Source organism: Symphalangus syndactylus, chromosome 14, assembly GCF_028878055.3.
Source record: "Symphalangus syndactylus isolate Jambi chromosome 14, NHGRI_mSymSyn1-v2.1_pri, whole genome shotgun sequence".
In the NCBI taxonomy this organism is placed as follows: Eukaryota; Metazoa; Chordata; class Mammalia; order Primates; family Hylobatidae; genus Symphalangus; species Symphalangus syndactylus.
In genome coordinates this window covers 107,087,296-107,097,338 of record NC_072436.2, presented here as the reverse complement: position 1 = coordinate 107,097,338, position 10,043 = coordinate 107,087,296, and the positions used below count along the sequence as shown (strand labels likewise).

The window sequence follows — 10,043 nt, the reverse complement described above, 5'->3', positions numbered from 1 at the left end:
ACCCTTACCAGTGTCTCCTGGAACCTTCCAGAGATGTTCTAGGCATGTTTAGGAGATACTTCTCCTTTCTCTTGTTGGATGGGTTTAATTAATTTGTTTTTTCCTTTTTTTTTTTTTGTAATGGAGTCTCGGTCTGTCGCACAGGCTGGAGTGCAGTGGCAGGATCTGGGCCCACTGTATCCTCCGCTTCCCGGGTTCAAGCAGTTCTCTGCCTCAGCCTCCCGAGTAGCTAGGATTACAGGCGCCCGCCACAACGCTCGGCTAATTTTTGTATTTTTAGTAAAGATGGGGTTTCACCACCTGGCCAGGCTGGTCTTCAACTCCTGGACTTCGTGATCCACCTGCCTTGGCCTCCCAAAGTGCTAGGATTATAGGCGTGAACCACCACGCCCGGCCAATTTTTTTTTTAAAGAGGGAGTCTTGCCCTGACGCCCAGGCTGGAGTGCAGTGATCTTGTCTCAGCCTTCTGAGTAGCTGGGACTACAGGCGCCCGCCACCACGCCTGGTTAATTTTTTTTTTTTTTGTATTTTTAGTAGAGACAGGGTTTCACCGTGTTAGCCAGGATGGTCTTGATCTCCTGACCTCGTGATCCGCCCGCCTCGGACTCCCAAAGTGCTGGGATTATAGGCGTGAGCCACCGCGCCGGGCCCTAATTTTGTATTTTTAGTAGAGACGGGGTTTGTCCATGTTGGCCAGGCTGGTCTCGAACTCCTGACCTCAGGTGATCCACTCACCTTGGCCTCCCAAAGTGCTGGGATTACATGCGTGAGCCGCTGTGCCCAGCATTTTTTTTTTTTTTTTTTTTTTAAGAAACAGAGTCTGGCACTGTCACTCAGGTTGGAGTGTAGTGTCATGACTATAACTTACTGCAGTTTGGAACTCCTGGGTTCAACAGATCCTCCGCCTTCAGCTTCTCAAGTAGGTAGGACTAAAGGTTCAGGTCACCACCACGTCCAGCTTTTACAGTTTTTTTGTAGAGATGAGGACAGGGAGGGGGGCTCTCACCATGTTGCCCAGGTTGGTCTCGAACTCCTGGCCTCAAGGGATCCTCCCACCTCAGCCTCCCAAAGTACTGGGGTAACATGCATGAACCACTGGACCTGGCCAAACTTTTACTTTTTAGAGAAACACATATAGTATCCTAGTATACCCATTGTTCCGCACCTTGCTTTTTCTTCTTAATATACCTTGGAGATTGTTTCAAGTCAGTACACAAAGCTCTGCCTCATCTTTTTAAACGGCTCTATGGCGTTCCACCATGCAACAACACTACAGTTTATTTAGGAACTTTTTTAGGCGCCTTCAGGATGGTTTCAGACTTTTTGCAACCAGTTATATAAAGTTTTGAGAGATGGAGGAATGAGAGTAAGAGGCTTTCCCTCAATTGCTTTCAAAAGATGTTCCTTCCATGAAAGGATGTTTGCTAATCTCTAATAATAGCCTTGTGTTTAATCAACTTGTAGAAGAAATGTTCTGAAATCATTGGCACCTGCTTCGCTTTGTGTATTCTAGAACCTAGTAGTAAGAGTGGTTTCCTTTTAGCACAGTGTAATGAATTGTTACACTGGACTTTGTGGATCCATGTTTTTTTTTTTTTTTTCTTTTTTTGAGACGGAGTCTCGCTCTGTCACCCAGGCTGGAGTGCAGTGGCATGATCTCGGCTCACTGCAAGCTCCGCCTCCCAAGTTCACGCCATTCTCCTGCCTTAGCCTCTCCTAGTAGCTGGGACTACGGGCGCCCGCCATCACGCCCGGCTAATTTTTTGTATTTTTAGTAGAGACGGGGTTTCACCGTGGTCTCGATCTCCTGACCTCGTGATCCACCCGCCTCGGCCTCCTAAAGTGCTGGGGTTTACAAGCGTGAGCCACCGCGCCCGGCCTGTGGATCCATGTTTTATAGTATTCTTGAGAGTATGGAGGCTGTCAGATGTTCTTTCACCTGAACTTAAGTTTGAGAACCATACTTGCAGGCCAAGGACACAGTATGAATGCTGGTGAAAGAGTATGGAAGTGTTTGGAAGCAGTACGTAGCTAGAGCAGGAATGTGCAGAGGGGAGGAATGGGAGATGCAGTTTGGAAAGTAGGTAAAGGAATGAATTCATTATCGAGCTGAGGGTTTATACTCACTTTGGAGAAATTGTAAAGATAAAAAGGCTTTTGAACTGCCAGTAGAGAATAAAAGGTAGTGATGATTTATGCATTAGGTAAGTTAATAATCTGGTTGTGATATTGTGGTTTTAAAGATGTGTCCTGTCTATGGATTCTTTGATACCTCTCCCCTCAACTAATGAGGCTTCGTTTCCCTCCCCTTGAGTGTAGACTGAACTTAGTGGCTTGCTTCTATCAAACAGAATATGGCAGAAGTGATACTATGTCACTTCTGAGGTTAGGTTATAAAAAGACTGTAGTTTCTTGGCTGGGTGCGGCGGCTCACACCTGTAATGCCAGCACTTTGGGAGGCCGAGGCGGGCAGATCACAAGGTTAGGAGATCGAGACCATCCTGGCTAACATGGTGAAACCCCGTCTCTACTAAAAATACAAAAAAAAATTAGCCGGGCTTGGTGGCGGGCGCCTGTAGTCCCAGCTACTCGGGAGGCTGAGGCAGGAGAATGGCATGAACCCAGGAGGCAGAGCTTGCAGTGAGCCGAGATCACGCCACAGCACTCCACCCTGGGCGACAGAGAGAGATTCCGTCTCAGGAAAAAAAAAAAGACTGTAGTGTCATCTTTGATGTTCTTTCTCTCTCTGTTTCCCTCTGTAATTTACTCCCTCCCCATTACTTGTAAGGCAGCCCTGGAGAGAGGGAAGCCAGCTGCCATGTTGTGGGCAGCCCCACTAGTGAGGTTGGAAGTGGATCCTCCCCCAGTCCAACCTTGAGATGATTGCAAACTCAGGAGGCCCTGAGCCAGAACCACTCAGCTAGGTTGCTCCCAGATTCCTGACCCATAAAAACTGTAATATCATAAATGTGTGTTCTTTTAAGGTGCTAAATTGGGGTAATTTTTATCCATCAGTAGATAACTAGTACGGATTAGTATACCTCCTGTCTTCAGACTCATTGACATATTCACCTGTCTTCACTTAAAAGTCCTATTAGGACCTTATCCTTGGCAAGTCCCATCATGAATCATCATCTTCTCAAACCTGCTCCGCTTCTTGTATGTGTATGTGTGTGTTTTTGTTTGTTTTTGTCTTTGTTTTTGAGATGGAGTCTTGCTCTGTCGCTTAGGCTGGAGTGCAGTGGCACAGTCTCGACTCACTGCAACCTCTCCCTCCCAGGTTCAAGCGATTCTCATGCCTCAACCTCCTGAGTAGCTGGGATTACAGGCAGGAGCCACTGTGCCTGGCAAATTTTTGTATTTTTAGTAGAGATGGGGTTTCACCGTGTTGGCCAGGCTGGTCTTGACCCCCTGACCTCAAGTGATCCACCCACCTCTGGCTCCCAAAGTGCTGGGATTGCAGGCATGAGCCACCGCTCCCGGCCCCTCTTGTGTTTTCTGTTTCCATCATTGGTACCACCAAGCCAAATATGAGAGTTATTCTTAACTCTTTCCTTCTCATCCCCCAAACATAGTCAATAACAAAGCCTTGCTTATTCTTTTTTTTTTTTTTTTTTTTTTTTTTGAGATGGAGTCTCACTCTGCAGCCCAGGCTGGAGTGCAGTGGTGCAATCTCATCTCACTGCAGCCTCTGCCTCCTGGGTTCAAGCGATTCTCCTGCCTCAGCCTCCCGAGTAGCTGGGATTACAAGCATGTGCCACTATGCCCGGCTAATTTTTGTATTTTTAGTTGTGATAGGGTTTCACCATGTTGACCAGGCTGGTCTTGAACTCCTGACCTCAAGTGATTCTCCTGCCTCTGCCTTCCAAAGTGCTGGGATTACAGGCGTGACCCACTGCACTGAGCCCTTGTTTATTCTTTTTAAATGTCTCTTGCATGTATCCAATTCTTTTTATTCCTGCCACACTGTGGTAGAGGATACTATCGTGTATTTGTTTTTTGTTTTTTGCCTAGATTACTGCAACAACCTCTTAACTTGTCTTCCTACCCCTACTTTTGCATCTTTTATTTTTATTTATTTTAGTTTTGGGACAAGGTCTCACTCTGTCATGCAGGCTGGAGTGTGGTGGGGTGATCACAGCTCACTGCAACCTCAACTTCCTGTACTCAAGTGATCCTCCCACCTCAGACTCCCAAGTAGCTGAAATTACAGGTGTGTACCACCATGTCTGCCTAATTTTTTAACTTTTTTGTGGAGATGGGGTTCTCCCTATGTTACCCAGGCTGGTCTGGAACTCCTGGGCTCAAGTGATCCTCCCACCTAGACCTCCCAGAGTGTTGGGATTACAGGTGTGAGTCATCACTTCCAGCCTAATTTTGCATCTTACAGTCCATTCTCTACCCTTCTGATGGCATAATCTTTTTAAAATTCAAATCTGATCATATCAAACTGTGCTGAATCACCTTCATTGGATTATTGTCATTAGGATGAGGTATATTCCTTAATTTGCCTTGTATGTATCACAGTTTGCATCTCTTGTCTGGCGTCCTGTGTAGTTAGTATTTGTCCAAGAAAATAGTGTTCCAGTTTGAAAGGTAAATCATATGGACTGGGCATGGTGACTCATGCCTGTAATCCTAGCACTTTGGGAGGCCGAGGTAGGATTTCTTGAGCTTAGGAGTTCAAAGCTGCAGTTAGCTATGATTGTGCTACTGTACTCCAGCTTGGGTGACAGAGTGAGACCCTGTCTGAAAAAAAAATAAGTAAAAAATTTTTAAAGATAAGTAACATGGTCAGTCTCAACATGGTAGGCACTCTTCATCTGGTCCCTTTCTTTTTATCTCCCTAACTTCATACCCTGCCACTCAACCCTTCAGTCTTTAAGTCCTAGTTTCAACTCTGCAGTTTCTACTTTTCTTCGTACCTTCCATGTACTGTCACTTCTTCCTGGAACACTATCACCTTGTACCTCCATATCCCATCCCCACATATATTAACTCATCCTTCTAATTTCTGCTTCAGAGTACTTCTGGAGAATTGTAGCTTAGATAATCCTTCTTACCCCAAAATATTTATAGTTTTCCTACTATAATTGGTGCTCCCCCGTTTGAGGATAAGCTGTGAGAGGGCAGGAGAGAGCCAGTTAATGGTAGGAAAACTATAAATGGTATCTTCACTTTTTTTCCTTATTTATTTATTATAAATGACATAAGTAGTATTTCTTTAGAATGAATAATGCATTAGAATGGCCTGAGACAGGGCTTAAGGGGATGAACATAGGAAACTATTGTGGTTTTTTAGGTATCAAGATCTGATGGTAGGGTGATAGTGAGGACAGGGTACTTATACTGCGTGACCTTAGCTTGGACATAGAAGGAGAGAAATGTAGATTACTCCCAAATTCTAAGAGCCTGAAAAACTGGGCAAATGGGTGGTATTAATAGAACTGGGGAAGAAAGGAGGCGCAGCAGATTTAGAGGTAAAACATAAGATTCCTTTTCAATAGAGTCATGTACCACATAATGATGTTTCTTTCAATAACAGACCCACATACATGGTCACATAAGATCATAATGGAGCTGAAAAATTCCTGTCACCTAGTGATGTCATAGCCATCATAGTGTCAGAGCATTCCTCACATGTTTGTGGTGATGCTGGTGTAAACAAACCTGTGCTGCCCCCAAGTATGGCAAATATAATTATGTACAGTACATAATTACTTGATAATAATAAACAACTATGTTACTGGTTTACGTATGTATTATACTGTATTTTTTTTTTTTTTTTTAGAGACGGGATCTTACTACATTGCCCAGGCTGTTCTTGAACTCCTGAGCTCAAGTGGTCCTCCTGCCTCAGCCTCCTGAAGTGTTGGGTGTGAGATTACGGGGTGAGCCACCATGACCTGCTATACCGTACTTTTTTTTTTTTTTTTTTTTTGAGACAGAGTCTCACTCTGTCACCCAAGGTGGAGTGCAGTGGCACAATCTCAGCTCACTGCAACTTCCACCTCCTGGGCTCAAGCGATTCTCCTGCCTCAGCCTCCCGAGTAGCTGGGATTACAGGCATCTGCTGCCATACCCGGCTAATTTTTGTATTTTTAATAGAGACGGAGTTTTGCCATGTTGGGCAGGCTGGTCTTGAACTCCTGGCCTGAGGTGATCTGCCTGCCTCAGCCTCCCGAGGTGCTGCGATTACAGGCGTGAGCCACCATACCCAGCCTATGCTGTACTTTTTATAGTTATTTTAGAGTATATCCCTTCTACTTATAAAAAAAAAAATTAACTGTAAAACAGCCTCAGACAGGTCCTTCAGGAGATATTCCAGGAGAAGGCATTGTTATCATAGGAGATGACAACTCCATGTGTCAGTGTCCTTGAACACCTTCTAATGGGACAGATAAGATGTGGAAGTAGAAGACAGTTGATATTGATGATCCTGACTCTGTGTAGTCATAGGCCTAGGTGTGTGTTTGTGTCTTCTTTTTATTTTATTTTATTTTAGCTTTCTTCCTCCCTCCCTCCCTCCTTCTCTCTCTCTCTTTTTTTTTTTTTGAGACAGAGTCTCGCTGTCGCCCAGGCTGGAGTGCAGTGGCACGATCTCGGCTCACTGCAGGCTCCGTCCCCCGGGGTTCACGCCATTCTCCTGCCTCCGCCTCCCGAGTAGCTGGGACTGCAGGCGCCCGCCACCTCGCTCGGCTAATTTTTTGTATTTTTAGTAGAGATGGAGTTTCACTGTGTTAGCCAGGATGGTCTCGATCTCCTGACCTCGTGATCCGCCCGCCTCTGCCTCCCAAAGTGCTGGGATTACAGGCGTGAGCCACCGCGCCCGGCCCTTCTCTCTCTCTCTTTCTTTCTTTTTCTTTTCTTTTTTAGTAGAGACAAAGTCTCGCTCTGTTGCCCAGGCTGGTTTCAAACTCCTGGGCTCAAGCGATCCTACCGCCTCGACCTCCCAAAGTGCTGGGATTATAGGTGTGAGCCACTGTGCCCAGCCTGTGTTTGCATTTTTTTTTTTTTTTTTTGAGACAGAGTCTTGCTCTGTGGCCCAGGCTGGAGTGTAATGGAGCGATCTTGGCTCACTGCAACCTCCACCTCCCGGCTTGAAGCGATTCTCCTGCTTCAGCCTCCTGCGTAGCTGGGACTACAGGCACATGCCACCACTCCTGGCTAATTTTTGTATTTTTAGTAGAGACAGGGTTTCACCGTGTTAGCCGGGATGGTCTCAATCTCCTAACCTCGTGATCTGCCCACCTCTGCCTCCCAAAGTGCTGGGATTACAGGCGTGAGCCACTGCGTCCGGCCTTTCATTTTTAATAAAAACGTTTTAAAAGGGCCAGGTACGGTGGCTCATGCCTGTAATCCCAGCACTTTGAGAGGCTGAGGTGGGCAGATCACCTAAGGTCAGGAGTTCCGAGACCAGTCTGGGCAACATGATGAAACCCCGTCTCTACTAAAAATACAAAACTTAGCTGGGAGTGGTGACAGGTGCCTGTAATCCCAGCTACTGGGGAGGCTGAGGCAGGAGAATCGCTTGAACCCGGAAGGCGGAGGTTGCAGCAAGCCGAGATTGCCCCATTGCACTCCAGCCTGGGTGACAGAGCGAGACTCCATCTAAAAAAAAAAAAGTTTAAAAATGAAAAAAAGGCCGGGCGTGGTGGCTCACGCCTGTAATCCCAGCACTTTGGGAGGCTGAGGCAGGTGGATCACGAGGCCAGGAGATTGAGACCATCCTGGCTAATATGGTGAAACCCCGTCTCTACTAAAAATACAAAAAAAATATTAACTGGGTGTGGTGGCATGCACCTGTAGTCCCGGCTACTCGGGAGGCTGAGGCAGGAGAATCGCTTGAGCCCAGGAGGCGGAGGTTGCAGTGAGCTGAGATTGCGCCACTGCACTCCCACTCCAGCCCGGGCGACAGAGCAAGACTCTATCTCAAAAAAAAAAAAAAAAAAGAAAACCAAGAGGGTGCCAAGTTACAGAAGCCATGAGGGAGTGGAGCTATCTGAAGATGTGTTAACACTGTTAAATATTGAAGTTGAGAAGAATACATAATGATAAAAGACCATATTGTCAGCACCACAAGACAGGGTGAAAAAACTAAAAAATAAATAAATAGGCCAGGCACGGTGGCTCACACCTGTAATCCTAGCACTTTGGGAGGCTGAGGAAGGAGGATTGCTTGAGGCCAGGAGTTCTAGACTAGTCTGGATAACATAGTGAAACCTCATTTCTACAAAAACCAATGTAATTAATTTCAACATTCGAGTACCCAGGTCTCACTGATACCATGAATGCTATTAAGTTGTTTCTCTTGGAAGGTACTGAGATATCTCTCTTCAAACTTCTTGAAAATCTTTTTTGGAGGTACATAAAGTTAATTTTATTAAGGATTTGATAAATCAGTTAATTGTAAAGAATACTCGAATATGTTGCTGAATGGTAAACATAAAGTTTAAGAAACTTCACACTTAATAATGGAACTCATATTCTAGTTCAAAATGAATATTGTTACAATCAACTAGTAACCTTAGAAAACTAGTAGACATCCTTTTTTATATAGCACTATTAAATCAGAGTGGTTACACATGGCAGACTAACAAAAGAAATGCCACATAGTCAATTGGTGATGTCTGGATTATCTAAAAGCAATTAAATACTCAGCATATTCTTGGTACTGAAATCTGCTAAGTAATATTAACCTAAACATAATGGAATCAAGGGTGAAACAATATTGCCCAAATGTAGAATGTGACATTTTAAGGAAGGTACAAAGGACATGGTGTTTTGGGTCAGAAAGATCAGTCTGAATCCCAACTCCGTGATTTATTAGTTGTTTAGCCTTGGACAAGGTGGCTAATCTCCCAAGCCTCAATGTCTTCATCTGTTAAATGAAGCTGGTTCCCTCGGATTTAAGAGAATCTATCTTCACAGTGTCTGTCATGTTCATGATAGCACAAGGCTAGTTCTCTTCTCCTTCCCTTTGCTGAAAATAATATAATCATTATTAAATGGATTGGAAAATGAAATTGTGCATCTTAGGGGCCAAAAGAGCTTACCTGCATTCAAGCAGGGAAGAAATAGCCAATCAGTAAAGAAATTGATACTTGATTCTGATTTGGGGGCGAGGGGGTGGAAGGCTGGGGAAGAGAAACAAGGGAACAATGATATTGCCAGAGTAAGAAACATAAAGAGGTTTTCTGTAGAAAAGCTAACTTTATTAACTTAGGTTTGCTGTTTATTTTTAACTCTTTGTCCTCATACAATCCATGTGGGTATCACAAGTACACCATTTTGCTGCTAGGTATCATAGTGTACACCAACCCCACTTAATACATGATTAACAAACAGCCTTTTTTTTTTTTTTTTTTTTTTTTTTTTTTTTTTTTTTTGTGACGGAGTCTCACTCTGTCGCCCAGGCTGGAGTGCAGTGGTGCAATCTTGGCTCACTGCAAGCTCCGCCTCCTGGGTTCACGCCATTCTCCTGCCTCAGCCTCCCAAGTAGCTGGGAGTACAGGCGCCCGCCACTACACTGGCTAATTTTTTTCTTTTTTTTTATATATTTAGTAGAGACGGAGTTTCTCCATGTTAGCCAGGATGGTCTCGATCTCCTTACCTCGTGATCCACCCACCTCGGCCTCCCAAAGTGCTGGGATTATAGGCGTGAGCCACCGAGCCTGGCCAACAGATTCTTAATCCAGCCAACCTGTATTTAGAGTTATATTCCCCAAGGAATGGAATATTAAGGCCACTTTTAGAAGTGATTTCTACATTAAAAAAATAGGTTAAATAGCACAAGGTTAGTTCTCTTCTCCTTCCGTTTGCTGAAAGGGATACCATTAGTCTCTTTTCATCATTGACGAGAACCAGCTGACAACTTGCAGGACTGTGTTCTTTTAACCAGTACCAGTATATAACTGGTAAATGTTATGACAACTCAAAGTGCATCTTTGTTCAAACTAGGAAAGTTTTTTTTTTGTTTTGTTTTTTTGAGATGGAGCCTCTTTCTGTTGCTCAGGGTGGAGTGCAGTGGTGTGGTCTTGGCT

General features: G+C 44.6%; 1 long non-coding RNA gene across 1 annotated transcript in view; it reads left to right on the top strand.

Annotated features, from left to right (window-relative positions):
- LOC134732516 (uncharacterized) overlaps window positions 1-10,043 on the top strand; it is a 61,702-nt gene that overhangs the window by 1,058 nt on the left and 50,601 nt on the right. The gene's annotated exons all lie outside the window — the stretch shown is intronic.